The following is a 7231-nucleotide window of genomic DNA, read 5'->3' as shown; positions in this document are numbered from 1 at the left end:
CCAACCTTATCTTGGTATATGGTGTTAAATGTAGCTTAATGTCTAGTTTCTGCCATACTCATTTCCAATTTTCCCAGCAGTTTTTGTCAAATAGTGAATTCTTATCCCACAAGCTGGGGTCTTTGGGTTTGTCAAACACTAGTTTACTATAGTGATTGACTATTTTGTTCTGTGAACCTAACCTATTCCACTGATCCACTATTCTATTTCTTAGCCAGTACCAAATGTTTTTGATGACTGCTGCTTTAAATATAGTTTGGGGTCTGGCACAGCTAGGCTAGACCACCTTCATTTCTTTTTTTTTTCATTAATTCCATTGAAATTCTTGACCTTTTGTTCTTCCAGATGAATTTTGTTACTATTTTTTCCTATATTTGTAAAATAATTTCTTGGGACTTTGATTGGTATGGCACTCCAGTATTCTTTTATGTACAATGATGATAATGTCATTTGAACTATTTCTGACATATAATTCTGACATATTCTTATGACAAACAAGCTTTATAATTTTAAAAATTGAACACATTTAAATATTGTTATCAAATTTTTAAAGTGGATATAATGTTCATAGATTTGCATATACGTTCCATGTTAGAAGAAGCCTTATAGATCATCCAATCCAAACCCTTCACCCCATTGAACAAATAAAATAAACTGAGGTAAATAGAAAGAGATTAATATTTTCACAAAGTCATGCAATGAATGTAAATAAATACTTTTAAAATCATTCTTATTATCATGCCATCAGCTCTCTGTGTGTGTCAACTTTTTAAAATCGATAATATTGATATGGACACATAAAGAAATCAAATCAGTAAAAACAAAAAAGTAAAAAAAAAAAAGCATAAATATAATCATGGGAAAGATTTTGGTATTAATTCTCTGAGAATTGTTTCCGGGTTATAAATTTCTTCAAAGAACTCTTCCTGTCCTTATTCCTCAGGCTATAGATGATAGGGTTCAAAGTTGGCAGCACCACTGAACAGAACATTGATAACAATAGAACCAAAGCTGAATCAGAGTCTAAGGGTGACTTTAAATAAGACATGGCTACAGTTGTGATGAAAGCCATGAGAACATTGAGATGGGGCAAACAAGTGGAAAAAGCTTTTTAACAACCTTCGGTAGTGGGAATCTTCAATACAGTCAAAAGGATCCAACCATAAGAAATCACTGTGGAGATAACACAGAAAATACCTAAACTAATCCCAGTGACCACACTCACATCAACTGCAATGTGTTTCTCAGCGCAAGAGATCTTTAGTAAAGAAGGAACATCACAGAAGAATTGATGGATCTCCTTGGAGCCACAAAAGGGTAAAAAAAAATGTACTGCTTGAATACATGGCCCCAAAAATTCCTCCAATGATTTAAGAAAGAATTGCTATTTTCACACAAAATCATTTTTTCATTATGGTTTCATAGTCCAAAGACAGATGGTCACATAGAGGTCATAAGACATTGCTGTGAAAAGAAAAATCTCTGATCCTACAAAAAAAAAAAAAAAAAAAAAAAAAAAAAGAAAAAGAAACCTGTAACACACACCCAAAGAAAAAGATTGAACAACTTCTGCTCAGGGAATTTTCAATAGACTTAGGGACAGTGAGAGAAATAAAGCAAAGATTTAAACAGGACAGATTTTTCAGGAAGAAGTACATGGGGATATTGAGGTGGCCATATAGAGTGATGAGTATGAAGATGAGCAGGTTCTTTATCAGAGCTATCAGATAAATTAACAAGAAGAACATAGAATGTAAGAGCTGTAGTTCCCAGGTGTTAGAAAAACCCAAGGGGAAGAACCCTGTCACAATGGTGAAGTTGGGTGTGCTCTGGGAGGCAGAAGTCCCATTGATTATCTGTTTAGACATAAGAAACACATGCTACATGATGGAGACATTCAGTTTGCTGGATGTTGATAGTTATTTGTTCTTTATAATCTTCCTGTTTTTTATTTGTTAAATGAGAGAATGGAACTAGATTGGAAGTTATAACTGTGGGTATGTCACATGAATTTTTAAAAATACTTTGATAATTATATTATTATGTCATTTTTGCCTGTTGTGTAATACCTTGTACTTTGTTATATGTATTTTATATAATTCCATGAAAGTCTCAGAAGTTTCATCTAACTTCTAAATGATTTATAACATAAAATACTAGTAATCTTTGATTTAGGGAGTCTATAAGATCTTTACGATCTTCTCACCATATGGAAGGATTATTAGTGAATCTATAAGTAGAATTATTAAAGTGAAAAGGACGATAATATGGATAAAGGTGTATAAATGTGATATTTTAACATTATGAACTCATTTAACACAAGAAATCTGTGAAGCAAACAGATCAAGTAGTAGCATTGCCCTTTTACAGATACAATGCCATGGTTGAAGGCAGCTATGTGACTTCTAAGTGATCACATAAAGAGTTTCAGAACCCAGATTTGCAACTAGTAACCCTTGATTGCAAGACTGACATGAAAATTCCTTGAGATTTTCAAGTTCAGGCAAATCTGAGTTTGCTGGACTTCCGGCCAAGATGGCGGCGTGGAGGCAGACAGCTGCTTGAGCTCCTCATTTTCTCTCAGAACTTACTTCATGACAAGCCTCTGAATTAATGCTTGACCCAGAAAGAAATCCACAGATGATCACCAAGAGAAGACATCCTTGAAAGTCGACAGAAAAGGTCTGTGTTTGCTCGGGGGAGGGTCAATCAGACTGGGAACAGACTGAGGGCAGGCAGCCAGAGCAAGACAGGCAGCTCACACAGCTAAGACCAGAGGGGGAGGGGTGTGATCTCTGCCGTTTCTGTGAAAGGGCTTTTGCCCCAGTGTGGATGCTCTGTCTTGGCAGCAAGCCAGGAGCAGCGGAGAGGGTGTAAACACCGGAGGTGAAGATTGAAACCCCAGAAAGCCAGCATCTCTCAGAGCCCGGCCACCCCCAACCCCCACCTGGACTGACTCGGTGCATTCTCGGAGCCTCAGAGCACAGACTCAGTACAGTCATTGCTGTTCTGTTGGTGGCTCTCTGCTGCCCTACCCCCAGTCTGTAGAGGAAGCCCATTAATACCATCCAGCCCCATCCCCCGCAAAACAGACCAATTGTTTCTCTTGTCAGTTTGTTTTCTTTGATTCCTACTCTGACAAAATGAACAAAAAATTCAAAAGGGCTCTAACAATTAACAGCTTCTGTGTGGAGTGGGAGCAGACTTCAAATGCTGAGGAGACTAGGAACAGACAGTCCCCAGATGTATCCCCTGGGAGGGATATAAGCTGCTCCTCAGTGCAAAAGAACCTCATAGAGGAAATCAGGAGGGCTCTCACAAGAGAGCTGGAAGAGAAATGGGAAAAGGAAAGGGAAGCTTGGCAAGAGAGCCTGGAGAAGTCATCCCAAGCATTCAAAGACAGAGTGGATAAAGAAATCAAATCATTGAGAAACAAGATTAGTGAGCTGGAAAAGGTAAACAACTCCAAGGAAAACAGGATTAGTGAGCTGGAAAAAGAAATCAGCTCTCTAAAAAATAAAATGGATAAAATGGAAAAAAATTCCATAGAAGATAAAAACTCAATTGGACAATTACAAAGAGATATAAAAAAAGTGAGTGAAGAAAATACATCATTGAAAATTAGACTGGAACAAGTAGAAATGAATGACTCAAGGAGAAACCAAGAGGTAGTTAAGCAAAACCAGAGAAATGAAACAATTGAAAAGAATGTCAAGTACCTTACCAGAAAGACAACAGACCTGGAAAACAGATCCAGGAGAGACAATTTGAGAATAATCGGACTCCCTGAAAAATGGGAGGAAAAAAAGAGCTTGGACACCATTTTCGAGGAACTTATCAAAGAGAACTGCCCAGACATTCTGGAAACAGAGGGTAAAATAGACATTGAAAAAATTCATCGATCACCTACTGAAAGGGACCTTAAAATCAAAACGCCAAGAAATATAGTGGCCAAGTTCAAGAACCATCAGACAAAGGAAAAGATATTGGAAGCTGCTAGAAAAAAGCAATTCAGATATGGAGGATCCACAATAAGGATAACCCAGGATCTAGCAGCGTCCACATTAAAAGAATGCAGGGCCTGGAACATGATATTCCGAAAGGCTAAGGAACTTGGTATGCAGCCAAGAATAACTTACCCAGCAAGAATGAGCATCGTTTTCCAGGGAAGAAGATGGACATTTAACGAAATAAATGAATTCCATCTATTTTTGATGAAAAAACCAGACCTACATAAAAGGTTTGATCTTCAAATACAGAACTCAAGAGATTTCTAAAAAGGTAAAAAGAAATCTTGAGAACTATACTTCTGTCAAAAAAATTTGTAAAGAACATATGTATATTTGTTTTAGAAACTAGAGGTGGAAAGGAGATTATATCATAAAAAAGTGTAAAGTTGTGGTACTACATCTCATGAAGAGGCAAAGATAACCTATTATATCTGAGAGAAAGAAAGGAGGGAGATGAACATAGCGTGTATCAACAGACATATTCGATTTATGTTGAAACTTCTTCCACTTCATTGAAAAGTGAAAGGGAAGGAGTAAGCTAAGGGTAAGGGAATACAGTAATTTCGAGTAAAAGGGGTAAAATAAGGGGAGGATCTTTAAGGTGGGGGAGGGATCCTAAAAAGGGAGGGCTGTGAAAAGCAAGTGGTGTTCACCAGTTTAATACTGGATAGGAGGGTAAAAGGGAAGGAAAGGGGAAAAGCATAAGCAGGGGTTAATAGGATGGCAAGCAATATAGAATTAGTCCTTCTAACCATAAATGTGAATGGGGCAAACTGCCTCATAAAGAGGAAGCAGTTAGGAGACTGTATTAAAAGTCAGAATCCTACTATATGTTGTTTACAGGAAACACACCTGAAACAGGGTGAGACATTCAAACTAAAAGTAAAAGGGTGGAGCAGAATCTATTATGCTTCAGGCAAAACCAAAAAAGCAGGAGTAGCCATCCTGATCTCAGATCAAGCAAAAACAAAAATTGATCTAATTAAAAGAGAAAAGGAAGGGCATTATATCCTGCTAAAGGGCAGCATCAATAATGAAGCAGTATCAATATTAAACATATATGCACCAAGTGGTGCAGCATCTAAATTCTTAAAAGAGAAATTAAGAGAGCTGCAAGAGGAAATAGATAGCAAAAACTATAATAGCGGGAGATCTCAACCTTGCACTCTCAGAATTAGATAAATCAAACCACAAAATAAACAAGAAAGAAGTCAAAGAGGTAAATAGAATACTAGAAAAGTTTGATATGATAGATCTTTGGCGAAAGCTAAATGGAGACAGAAAAGAATATACTTTCTTCTCAGCAGTTCATGGAACCTATACAAAAATTGATCATATACTAGGGCATAAAAACCTCAAAATCAAATGCAGTAAGGCAGAAATAGTAAATGCATCCTTTTCAGACCATAATGCAATCAAAATAACATTTAATAAAAAGCCAGGGGAAAATAGACCAAAAAATAATTGGAAACTAAATAATCTTATACTAAAGAATGATTGGGTAAAACAGCAAATCATAGACATAATTAATAACTTCACCCAAGAAAATGACAATAATGAGACATCATACCAAAATGTGTGGGATACAGCCAAAGCAGTAATAAGGGGAAGTTTTATATGTCTACAGGCCTACTTGCATAAAATAGAGAAAGAGAGGGCCAACAAATTGGGCTTACAACTAAAATTGCTAGAAAAGGAACAAATTAAAAACCCCCAGACAAACACAAAACTTGAAATTCAAAAAATAAAAGGTGAGATTAATAAAATTGAAAGTAAAAAAACTATTGAATTAATTAATAAAACTAAGAGTTGGTTTTATGAAAAAACCAACAAAATAGACAAACCCTTAGTAAACCTGATTAAAAAAAGGAAAGAGAAAAAGCAAATTGATAGTCTTGAAAATGAAAAGGGTGAACTCACCACTAATGAAGAGGAAATTAGAACAATAGTTAGGAGCTACTTTGCTCAACTTTATGCTGATAAATTCGATAACTTAAATGAAATGGAAGAATACCTTCAAAAATATAGCTTGCCCAGATTAACAGAGGAAGAAGTAAGTAGTCTAAATAGTCCCATCTCAGAAAAAGAAATAGACCAAGCTATTAACCAACTTCCTAAGAAAAAGTCCCCAGGACCAGATGGATTTACAGGTGAATTCTACCAAACATTTAAAGAACAACTAACTCCAATGCTATGTAAACTATTTGAAAAAATAGGGATTGAAGGAGTCCTACCAAATTCCTTCTATGACACAGACATGGTACTGATACCTAAACCAGGTAGATCAAAAACTGAGAAAGAAAACTATAGACCAATTTTCTTAATGAATATTGATGCTAAAATCTTAAATAAGATATTAGCAAATAGACTTCAGAAAATCATCCCCAGGATAATACACTATGACCAAGTGGGATTTATACCAGGAATGCAGGGCTGGTTTAATATTAGGAAAACTATTAGTATAATTGACCATATTAATAATCAAATTAATAAAAACCATATGATCATCTCAATAGATGCAGAAAAGGCATTTGATAAAATCCAACATCCATTCCTACTAAAAACGCTTGAGAGTATAGGAATAAATGGACTATTCCTTAAAATAATAAGGAGCATATATTTAAAACCTTCAGTAAACATCATATGTATTGGTGATAAACTAGAACCTTTCCCTGTAAGATCAGGAGTGAAACAAGGTTGCCCACTATCACCATTACTATTCAATATAGTACTAGAAACTCTAGCCTTGGCAATAAGAGCCGAGAAAGAGATCCAAGGAATTAGAGTAGGAAATGAAGAAATCAAATTGTCACTTTTTGCAGATGACATGATGGTATACTTAGAGAACCCCAAAGACTCTGCTAAAAAGCTATTAGAAATAATTCAGAATTTTAGCAAAGTCGCAGGATACAAAATTAATCCACATAAATCCTCAGGATCTTTATACATTACCAACACAATCCAACAGCAAGAGATACAAAGAGAAATTCCATTCAAAATAACAGTCGATAGTATAAAATATTTGGGAATATATCTACCAAAGGAGAGTCAGGAATTATATGAGCAAAATTACAAAACACTTGCCACAAAAATAAAGTCAGATTTAAATAACTGAAAAGACATTCAGTGTTCTTGGATAGGCCGAGCGAATATAATAAAGATGACAATACTCCCCAAACTAATCTATTTATTTAGTGCTATACCAATCAGACTCCCAAGAA

At 35.6% G+C, this 7231-nt stretch overlaps 1 pseudogene; it reads right to left on the bottom strand.

Annotated features, from left to right (window-relative positions):
- Positions 1-874: 874 nt before the first annotated feature.
- On the bottom strand, positions 875-1814 carry LOC141540715 (olfactory receptor 14A2-like; annotated as a pseudogene).
- Between the last annotated feature and the right edge of the window lie 5417 nt (positions 1815-7231).

Source organism: Sminthopsis crassicaudata, chromosome 4 (genome assembly GCF_048593235.1).
Source record: "Sminthopsis crassicaudata isolate SCR6 chromosome 4, ASM4859323v1, whole genome shotgun sequence".
Classification (NCBI taxonomy): Eukaryota; Metazoa; Chordata; class Mammalia; order Dasyuromorphia; family Dasyuridae; genus Sminthopsis; species Sminthopsis crassicaudata.
The sequence above is the reverse complement of the archived record's forward strand: the minus strand, read 5'-3'. Positions and strand labels throughout refer to the sequence as shown.